Below are 11,241 nucleotides of genomic sequence, written 5' to 3'. Positions count from 1 at the left end.
GGGAATAGCCACTGCTATTAATTGCATCAGTAGCAGGGGATCTTCTTAGTGTTTGGGTACTTGCCAGGTTCTTATGGCCTGGATTGGCCACTGTTGGAAACAGGACGCTGGGCTTGATGGACCCTTGGTCTGACCCAGCATGGCAATTTCTTATGTTCTTATGTCCTTATGTTAAATGGAGATCACGCTGAGGAGGAAGTGATGTTACTAGTAATCTGCCTCAGGGGTCACCCTTGGACTGGTTGTTTTCAACATTTTCATAAGCAATATTATAGAAGGACTGTCAGGAAAGGTTTGTCTTTTTGTGGATGTTAGCAAAATCTGCAACACAATAAGACACCAACAAAGGTATGGAAACCATGAAGAGAGATCTAGTGAAGCTTGCAGAATGATGTAAAGTCTGGCAGCTAAGATTTAATGCTAAAAAACCTTCAGAGTCATGCATTTGGGCTGCAAGACCCAAGGGAGAGAAACAGTACAAGGGGAGAGATTCTAAGCACAAAACGAGTGGGATCTGGGATTGATTGCATCTGATGATCTTAAGATGGCCAAACAGGTGTATAAGGCATAGACAAAATCAGAAAGATGCTTGGGCTTCATAGGGAGAACAATGGTCAGCATCAAAAAGAAGGTGATGTTGCCCCTGTATCTGTCCCTGGTGAGACCTCACGGAGTACTGTGTACAATTCTGGAGACTGCACCTTCGAAAAGATATAAACTGGATGGAGTTGGTCCAGAGGGTGGCTACTAGCCCCAAACAGAAGGAGCACTGCATGGATTGGGAAAAACCCGACAGCCTTCTGAGAGAGTCCTGTGGCCCAACTGCTCTGTGGAGACTCATCAGGAAAGTGAAGGATACCGGAGACAGAAGACGAGAGAGCCAAAGAGGTGAGAGAGGGGGGAGGTAAGAGGTCACATTGTGAGATCTGGTACCACTGCTAGCCCACAAATTACTCCCCTTTTGCTCCCCTGAGAGCATTCACCTGGCTGCCAATGCGTCTCCTCTAGACTGGAGCACCAGACTCCAAAACTCTTGGTCTGATGCCTAGATTTAAAATATTCAGACCGTTATGGTTTAATTACACTGTACCAGGTTGTCTCAATGGCTATCATGTGACTATATGGTCACAAAAGTATTTTCTGTTTAGAGCAGAGTAATATTTATACTTTGCAACAACTAATAGGTACCTAGAACATAATTTTACAAAGTCCTTCAAATAAGATATTTTGGAGCCCATGTTGTAAGCTCAAACTCAACAATGGGAACAGCACCAAAGAATGAAACATTTAAAGACCAACTTCCATATCAATTTATCTCAAAAGATATCAGGAGTTTATATCAAACAAACCACATAACATACATGGGACTAAAGGGCTTAACCACAAAGAGTGTATTAGAGGATCCTGACAGCTAATGATAAGCACAAATCAATAGAGATGTGAATCGGAACCAGAATCGGTTCGGATTTCAGTTCCGATTCACATCTCTACAAATCAACACATTACAAACTGATTTACAGTACTAAAGGTGCTTGGGATGGACTATACCAACAACTCCCTCATCCTACCTTAAGGAGCCCGGTTCAGGCTTTTAACCCAGGCCTCCTTAAGGCAGAAGGCGCAAGGGATTCTGGGTGAAGGGAGGTTCCCTTCACCCTGCCATAAGGTCCCAGGTTTAGAGAGCTTGAGGAGGCTTCAGGGGACCTGGGAGGCCCTCATGGGATAGCCGTTACTTAATATGTGTGCCTGATGCAAGGTGAGCTATTACTTTGATTTATGCACTGTAAGTAATTGCACCCGAACCAAGTTAGTCATGTTTTGTGGTATTCCTGAAACTGTTCCTGTGGCCGCAGCCAGCCCGAATACAGTACAGTGCTATTCTAGTTTAGATAAGCTGGATCCAGCAGTTTCTAACTTATGCTTTAGATCAGGGTTGAAAACCAACTAAGGTCTGGTTTTCAAGATTGCCTCAATGAATATGCAGGAAGTATATTTGCATGCACAGCCTCTCTTGTAAGCAAATCTATCTCATGCATATCCATTGTGGATGTCATGACAACCAGACCCGTTTGTGGCTCTCCAGGACTGGAATTGATCAGGGGTGGCCAACTGCGATGCTCAAGAGCCACAAACAGGCCAGGATTTCGCGATATACACAATGAATGTGCATGAGATAGATTTGCATACTATAAAAGAAGGGTTTGCAAACCTATCTCATGCACATTCATTGTGGATATCCTAAACATCAGGCCTGTTTGCGGCTCATGAGGACCACAGTTGGCCACCCCTGCTTTAGCTAATCACAAAAATCCTGGGAAACTGCTAAATGTATTGGGGCAATCTTGATGAGCTTGTATTACTGCAAAGTGCATAGGTACTCTTGCACCCGAGTACTCTGCATCTGCTGTTTCTGCAGTCAGCAGAATGGGGCAAAACAACTTGCATAGATTAGAAAATCCGATCTATGCCCATTTTTCCCCTTCCTCAACCTGTGGGAAAACCTGTTTTAATCTGGCGAAAAGTCTGCATGCTGTGAAAGCAAGCACATACTCTTTGCCACTTTGAGGAGGACGGTGTTCACACAGGGCAGTCTAGCTGGGGGTAACTACATATTTACCTAGCCTCATTCCTTCGAAGATAGTCTTCTAGGTATGCCAGAAGCTTCCAGAATCCTAGACTAGAATAATTGGAGGATGGAAGGATCAAGCTCGGAATGTTTCCCGTTTTACATCTGAATTGGTTTAGTTGGTACTGCCTCAGACTTGCAACATTTAGAGCAGGGATTCTCAAGCCAATCCTTAGGATGCTCCTAGCCACTCAGGTTTTCAGGATCTCCACAATGAATATGCACGAGGTAGATTTGCATGCACTGCCTCCATAAGCACCATCTCTGCGGGGACTTGAGCATCCCCAATACTGTCTCCTTCACTCCTCTGAATTGGAAGATGATAGCTCTAGGCTGTGGGGGAGTGCCGTAAGGAAATGCTTCTGACGCTACTGTTTCCACCTCCCCCTACAACCTATCTGCTGGCTGTGGAATCTCTGACTAATTGGCTACAGGGGGACCAGAGTGCAGCAGCAATGTAGGACAGGCAGGCTTCCTGAGCTGTAGAGGAGAGAGGCTAATAGAAGGGGAACAGAGTTTCTATAAGAAGGATGAGAGGTGCAGAGAGAATAGTGTTGTGAGGGTCTGTTATGATCGGCAGCCTGCAGGTCGCCCCATGTATGGCTTCTCCTACTCTAGGTCCGGCTCCAGCATGCGGCAGTACGCCGCAGGTGATCCCGGTCGAGTCGGTCACTCCTTGTTGCGCCAAGACACCGCCGAAGACTGATGTGGCTAGACACCGCTGACTTCCTAAGCGGCACTTCCCCCTAGGCGTGCACGTCTCTCTATGAGATTTAAAGGGACCATGGTGGGCAGTTCTCTGTAGCCCCTGCTCATGATGTCAGACATGCTAGCCTATAAAAGGCCATTGCGTCCTGCAGCCAGTGCCTCAGCAGCAGGTCCTCTACTTCCCTAAGTAGCGTGAGTTGCTCCAGCATCTGTCTTCATCTTCAGTTCCCAGTTCCAGCAACTGTTTTTGTCTTCAGTTCAAGCATCCAGTGTCTTCAGTTTTTAGTTCAAATGCCCAGGATCTTCAGTCTTCAGTCCCCAGCCTCCATGGTCCTCCTTCAATTCCAGGTTTCTTCGCTGTCTTCGTCTTCCAGCTCCTGTAGTCCTCGTCCTCTCAGTCGGTTTCCGTAATCAGCTCTTCAGTTCCTCAGTGTGCCTTGCCTCCTGAGCAGTTCCTTGCCTTTCTGCCTGCCTGTCCAACCCATCTTCCCTTGGACAGGCTTCCTGGTATTTGATCTCGGCTTTCTTCTTGGTCTCTGCTTAAATTCAGCCCGCCTTTGACCTGATCCTGCCTTTGACTTCGTCTTCTCGCTCCAGCTTCTTCTATGGATATTCAGTTCTTCCGCAGAGGCTCCTACCTCAGACCTGCCAGCCCTGACGCCCGAGGGCTCGACCTAAGGGGGACTTGGGCTGGTACAGGAGAAGTTCCAGTTGAGCCTCTGTCTCGTCCGCGTCCACCTGTCGATGGTGGGGACCTGCAGGGCTCCTCTTCTGCAGGTTGCGCCCACCCTACCTCGATCCAAGGGTCCTCGATCGCAACCGTCTGGGAAGGAACTGAAAGAAAGAATTCTGGCTGGGAGAGGAGGAGGGGAGGAACTGGGAGGGGAGGAGCGAGAGGAGGAGACACAGGCTGTTGGGCCAGAGAAGGCTGAGAGAGGGGGCATGGATTGTTAGAAAGGGAAAGTAGCTGAGAGAAGAGAACTGGAGATACAAGCTGGGAAAGAGGACATGAGCTGTGATAAGAAGAGCAGCAGGGATGAGTGGTTAGGTGAAGAGAACTTAAGAAGAGAGAGAGGTGAAGAGGAGGGCTGCTAGGAGAAGGGTTGTGAGAAGAAAAGGAAGCATGGTGGGTGGAAAAGGTAAGGAGAGAGATGGGAGCAGGAGGAGGGGGGAGAGGAGAGACAGCTGGTAGATAGTTTTCCTCCATGTGTATAACAAATGATAAAGAAATCAGAGGAAGATCAGAAAATAAGCTTTAAAAATGAGGCAGAGAGGAAACAAAGAGCCAGCAAAGACAGGAGAGATTCAAACTATAGACAGACAGGTTGGAAATTATTTGAAGATTTCTGTGTTAACTGGGCAGGGCCAAGGGTGGAAGCCAGCCCTGAAGTCGCCAGGGTAAATAAGGTATTTTATAGGAGGGACTGGGAAAAAGAGAGGAGGTTGTCACCCCATGCAAATATCATACACTCAAAATCTCTTAAAAATTGGCAGAGCAAGAATTGAGAGTGACCGTGGCCAGGGCTTGAACTGAGGTGAACATTGTTCCTCTTCTTACCAAAATAAATATAAATTGCCCTGTTACACCCTACAGGAGGCAGCAGTTATCCCTGGAGTTTCCAGATTGTGGACATGAAGCACCAGTGCATCTGTGGCCTTGATGCTGGGCAGGTGCAGACTGCTGAGCTGCTGTGTGTCTTATGTGGGCTCTGCGGGCACGGGGCTGGCTCTGACCCGAAATCTGTGAGTGCCGAACTGCTGCAGGCGAAGGGGAGGGCAGGAGCAGTTCCAGAAAATAGTGCCTGGGCTGAGAGAGTGCAGAGCAGGGAAGTGATGCAAGCCGCTGGAGGGTGGGGAATCCCAAACTGAAAGGCTGAGCCGAGCCTGCCGGCGAAGGGATGAGCGACCCCGGATCTGCAGAGGAATGCAGGGAGGAGCCTGCTGGGGTCTGGGAGGGGAACAGAGAAGGCCACTTCAGTTGGGAAATGGAAAGCAAAGCAAGCTGAGTGGAGCTAGAAGAGAGGTGTGAAATCCCCTCCCCGCAAATATAAAATGTACCTATGCAGGAAGGGGAGAAATCAGGCTGCAGATGGAGTAAGGAGGGAAGGGGAAAAGATGAAGGGAGGGGGGATTAGGAGAATAAGAGAAAAGGGGGGGATTGAGAGAGAGGGGTGGGGAAAGAGACTGTGGTGTGGATGGGCCGTTGGGGGGGGAGGAAACTGGTGGGGATGAGCGGAGGTTGGAGAGAAAAATGCCAGGTGGGACTGAGTGCTTCCCTAGCTTTTGTTCTGGCCACATGAGTCTTCCCCAAGTGCACATTACCTGCTCCTCTGTGGACATTGATGTGCAGTCTGCTCAGTCAAGCCCACAACCCACTGTCTTCTTTTATTTTGCCGGGGGCGCTGTAATTTGGGGTGTTAAGCAAACCCAATCATTTTCAAAAGTTGGCCTCTATGATTGCCTCCACTATGTGCGAATCTATCTCGGGCAGATTCATTGTGGATATCCTGAAAACCCGACTGGCTGGGTGTGTCCCAAGCACGGGCTTGAGAATTTCTGATCTAGACTGATGTCTGCTGGGAGATGTCCTTATTTAATTGGACATTGTCAGACAGTGCAGACAAACTCCTTCAGAGCCCACAGAAAGGAAATTCCCAGGGGAAAACCTGTAATTTGAGAAGATAAAGATTGTATAAATATTGCAAGGTACCACAGCCTTTTTTATAGACTACTTGCAGGCATTGAAAATATGAAGGATATGCACTTAAGGTTTTTTCAGATAAAAAAAATAGATTATTAACCATGGAGATTGGGTTAATAGATTTGCCGTCAATGTAGATGTTTCTTTTTAATTGTTATTTACCTGTGTTTTATTGTCTATGGACTGGTCTGGAGGGCTGTTGTCTGTTCCCATTATTATGTGGCAGGTCAGATGATTGACCTAAAGTTTTTTTTTCATATTTTAGTAAGCCTGGGAGGAGGAGGAGGAGCCAGGGTCTACTTCAGCGGCTTCGTGCCGTTATTAGAAACGTTAGCAGCGGTCGACCGCGAGGTGGGGGAGAGGCAAGCAGCGTTGGGAGCCGGCGCGATCAGCTGATGGAGGGGATCACTACCTCTTTGGGCTTCCCCAATGCTGCAGCCAGAGACCGGGAGCTGCCATGGCACCGCGTGGGCCGGGAGCCGGAGGAGACTGCCGCTGCTGCTCCAGCCCCAAGGGAACTGCAATTTTATTTATTTATTTATTTTTTAATAAATGAAAAGCGCGTGAATGTGGTAATTTTTCCCTTCCCTAATTAACTGAGCCAAGGAGTTTTGATTTCGATCCTGGAAGCTATGGCCCGGATTTTCTAAAATCGCAGGGATTTGTGAATCGAGCGATAACGGGGGGCGGGCCTGCAAAAGCCGGCAGCAATCGCGCCACCGCGCTGTTATCACTGCCGGTTTTCGCACCCAACAGCGCCACCGTGAAAGGTGGCGCTGTTGGGCACGCTACTGGCGGCGATAAGGGTTCTTATCTTTTCGCCATCAGCGAAGTTTCCGCGGCGTCCGCCCCGACTCCTCCTCTTCCAGTCCTGCTGCCGCCCCGACTCCACCCCTATCTAGGGATAGGGACAGAAAATGAGCCCTTATATGAGCTTTCCTAGGTGGGAGACTTTTGTATATGATGACATCTGTAAAGCAGAAATATTCAAGCAGTGCCAGCTGAGCAGAGAACAGTGCTGCACTGGGAAAGGTGGCAGAGAAGACCTGCACCGCTGAGCTCTGTCACAGAGGCCCTTTTAAGTGAAAAAACACAGTAGAAACTTTTAGTAAATACAAATTGAGTCTTAATGTTTTAAGACTTTGGTGATGCTAAAGGAGATTTTCACCAAATAAAATGTAGGCACACCTAAGCTAAGGGAAATGTTAAACCTGAGAGAGTTGTATATACATAACCTGTAGATAAAGATTGCTGTTCTTTCCCCTAGAATAAAAGCTAAAAGAAGTCTCTGACTGAATTAAAGGTCATTATTTCATGTAAAATAAGATTCATCTCACAGTATATAATTTTCCTGAAGAAGATATTGAATAGCGTACGCAGAATCCAACTAAAAATGACCTCTTATCTCTTGCCTTTATTTTAGAAGTTTTAGGCCTGGATTCTCTAAGGTCGGCGGTGACGGGGGGTGGGAGGGGGCGGGCCTGCGAAAGCAGGCAGCCATCGCACCACTGCGCTACACTGGCTGCCGGCTTTCGCACCCAATAACTATACCATAAAAAGTGTAGTTATTCGGCGCGAAACTGGCGGCAAAAAGAGTCCTTAGCTTTCGCCACCAGCGATGTCTCCGCAGCATCGGCCCCGGTGCCGCCCGACTCCTCCTCTTCTGGGACCGACTCCGCCCCAATTTAGGTATCGCACGTGAAAAGTCCCTTTTCACGTGCGATCCCTTTAGAGAATGACCCCCTTAATATCTTTCATTGCTTTTATTTTTCTTATTGTTCTCAATTTTACACCGTATCCTTTTATGGTTTAAGTTTTGTACTAGTTCTTAATTATGTATAATTTTATAGTTACTTAACTGTTAGTAATTTGTTTTATTGATGATTTATTGTATTTCATTTCTTTTATATTGTAAACCGTTGTGATGGGACACACGATACGACAGTATATAAAACTTAATAAAGTAGAAACTAGTGTCTATGCCAGCTATAAATACCTGAGCTTGTGTCTGTCAAAGAGAGAAGAACATTTTTAAATAGAAAGTTGATATTGACTTGCATTCACATTTTAATTTAAGTAGGCTTACTGCATATGCTTATTCCCACACACATGCAATCAATCCCTCCATGAACTTAGTTAAGGAGAAAATAATTATCCTTTTATTTTTGAAACTAGTTATAAAATAAGTACACTAAGATGACGAAGACCACATGCAGGGAAACACATTAGTCTGCGGAAGCTTGTTGGTCTTAGGGAGATAGGTTGGGTTTTTTTTTTTGTTAATTTGTTTGAGATAGCATAGTAGAAAAACACAACATATCCAGAGACAACAAGGTCAAGAGTAAAGTTCCAGAGTACCTGTTAAGCTTTGCTAACCAGCCATCAAAGCATCCCAGCATCTTTGAGATCCAAGCGCCATGCTTGCTATCGACATTCGCAAGCCCTGCCCTCTAGCAGCTACAGCACTGGAAATCTAGCTAAGTGCACCAACATTTTGACACAAAAGTGTGTGAGAAAATACAAACGACCTTGTTAGTTGCAAACACTAATTCACTAAGGCAAAGAAAAACAGACACATTGGTCAAGCGTTAAACAAGTAACATGTACTCTATATACTTACTTGGAAAGATATTTTAATTCTTGAATTATCTTGAAGTGATGACCTGAAATGATAAGAAAATTCACAAAAAATCAATTCTTATAACTAGTTTGAATAGTGTAACGATTTACATTAAACATAGAGAAGAAAATGAAATTATACTTTTATGAAATTAGTAGTCTGTTTGAAAAAGTTTTAAAAACCAGTTTCTGAAGTATTAGATTGAACTTGAAAAGAATATAGAAATAACCAAGATAAGAGGTCTGAAATCTTGACCAGAGTTTATATTTAATATATGTGTGTTTTGAAAAATCTTATCTGTGAAAGAACCAGATTATTTTTTTAGTAACTGAGGGACAAGACTACCCATCGGCCAGTTTAATAAAACTAAATTTACTGATACAGAAGTGTCTTAAATATTTCTTTTATGGTGAAAATTACCTTGTGTGAAATTGTAAACTGTTACATGCTTAGAAAAAAAAGCCCTGTAGCCTGAACCACCCAGTTATGCACGAAAGTGCAGAAAAACAGTTTGCACACGCTTAAGGGGTTCGATTTGAAAAGGAGCATGTGGCCATCCTTGTGTGCGCACATGGACGCTCCGATTTTATAACACGCACATGCCGGCGTGCACGTGTTGTAAAATCTGACGGCCGCACGCACATGAGCACCAAATTTTAAAATCCGCGCACGCATGGGGGGGGGGCGGTGAATATTCGTTAAATACGCGCGGCAGCGCAATCTTAATTTACCTAAACTTCCTCCCTCTTCCCCTCTCCTCCCCGCCCCCTAAACCTAACCTACCTTTTCCAAAATTTTTTATTTTATTACTTACTGCTACTCTGAAAGAGCAGTAATCTCCGCTCGCTGGCCGGCTGCCGGTGCGTGCTTCCCCGGGAAAACAGCCAATGGCTGCTGTCCCGCCCGCCCCTTTTCTGGGCCCGGCCCTTGTGCACGTACCGGGGTTTATGGGTATGGCCGGGCCTGTTAGGCCCAGCCACGTGCGTAAACCCTGGTTTTTGCTCGCGAAGGCCTTTGAAAAATCCGGGCTAGGATGTTTACATAAATACTAAAAAAGGGGTGAATTAGCAGGGGACTCAAAATGCCTGTAAAGTCTCCATAATGATGTTTATGTACAAGTCCTTCACTACCTTCCAGGATTTACTCACCTTAACAAAATGATGTATAAATGGCTGATTGTGCATTTCCTGTGAGCAGAGACAGGTAGTGCACAGCGCTGTGTGCAGCCCACCTTATGCATTATTCAGCGGTGCTGGATGGGGGCAGGCTAGGCCAGCCTGCCGAGGCAGAAGCGCTGCACATCCCCCCTGGAGACGGTATTGACAGAACGCCACATCTATGGTTGGGAGGCGGGGCAGAGGACACCAGGACAGCTGAAGCAGTGGCAGCTGTGTCAGTAGGAGGGTCGGCGGGACACAGTCCAGGTTCCGTGCACAAGTCGGGAGGCCATCTCAGCCCGCCATTTTTGACAAGCCTTTCTCTAGTGATGTAATAAAAACAAGTAGTCCTGTCTGAAATGGGTAACTTAGCATGAAAGCTACCAGAAGGAAAAGAAGGAACAATGTTATTATTATTATAAACAATTACTGTTCTCTAAATTAAGAAGCAGGGAGATAAATTAACTTGGCCAAAGCCATACAGAGGATCAGTGCCAGAGAGACCAAACTTACTTGTCAAGATTTTCTCCTAAGTACTAGGCCTCACCTCCTCCCTACTTATCAAAGGGTTTGATTGGCAATGAGCCCTCTGCTGCTTGTTTAAGCTTCTTTACAGTTCCTCATATCACACTTCAGTTTCCCCTTCACAAACCTTCTTCCCAGCATCATGTTTGTACTTTAAGGAGAACATTGCATCATCTTCCTTCACTGTGCACTGAGCAAAGAGTGAGTTTAAATTTTACAGCCACTATGAAATTCTCCAAATGTCACAATACCTATATATAATTATTATAAAGCATATCAGAGAGATCAGATGTCACACTTAGGCTCTTCTTTCTCCTCTCTCACCTCAAAAGCTCTCCTGCCTTTCGTTCAGCCCTGTAAGAGAGTACACAGGGTTCTCTGATATAGTCTGGGGACAGAAGAGGGTAAGGCAATGCACAGAGATCTCCCAGATACACATCATTTGGATTACAGCCCAAATTCCTGAGGGAAATAATTAAAAAGAAAATGCTTATTTCTCTTCAAGGTTGGTAGAGCACTATAGATTGTGCATTTCAACGTGACTTGATTTAATTTTTTGCATTCCAATGCTTCACCTCTACATCTATTAATTTGAGAGATTGGCTTCCACTCTCAATGCAGCCAGGCAGCATTCCTACCTAAAACAAAACCTCAGAGGACCCCTTCCTATAAATAGCACCTTTGCCTTGGTTCTTTTTGCCTTCCTATAGGCAGTTGCTCATGATATCAAGCTCATAAGATTAGAAAATTGTTCGTTGTAAAATGCTTCCTTTATATAAGCAAAATGCTTCTTCTTCTAAGAGCTGCAGCAGATATAATATTTAAAAGGCCTGTGGCATGGATGCTACAATGTACATTATGGCCCCCAGGCTCCCATAACTGTGTGGTTGTGGGGAAAACTGCA

The 11,241-nt window shown here is 45.7% G+C and overlaps 1 long non-coding RNA gene across 1 annotated transcript in view; it reads right to left on the bottom strand.

The window, feature by feature from the left end:
• LOC115098604 overlaps positions 1-11,241 on the bottom strand; it is a 300,301-nt gene that overhangs the window by 132,206 nt on the left and 156,854 nt on the right. The window contains exon 3 of the long non-coding RNA XR_003858557.1: positions 8,656-8,698. This is a non-coding gene — a long non-coding RNA (uncharacterized LOC115098604). The remainder of the gene's footprint in view (positions 1-8,655; positions 8,699-11,241) is intronic.

This window comes from Rhinatrema bivittatum, chromosome 9 (assembly GCF_901001135.1).
Source record: "Rhinatrema bivittatum chromosome 9, aRhiBiv1.1, whole genome shotgun sequence".
NCBI lineage: Eukaryota > Metazoa > Chordata > Amphibia > Gymnophiona > Rhinatrematidae > Rhinatrema > Rhinatrema bivittatum.
Note: the sequence above shows the minus strand (reverse complement) of the source record. Positions and strands in the feature narration are given on the sequence as shown.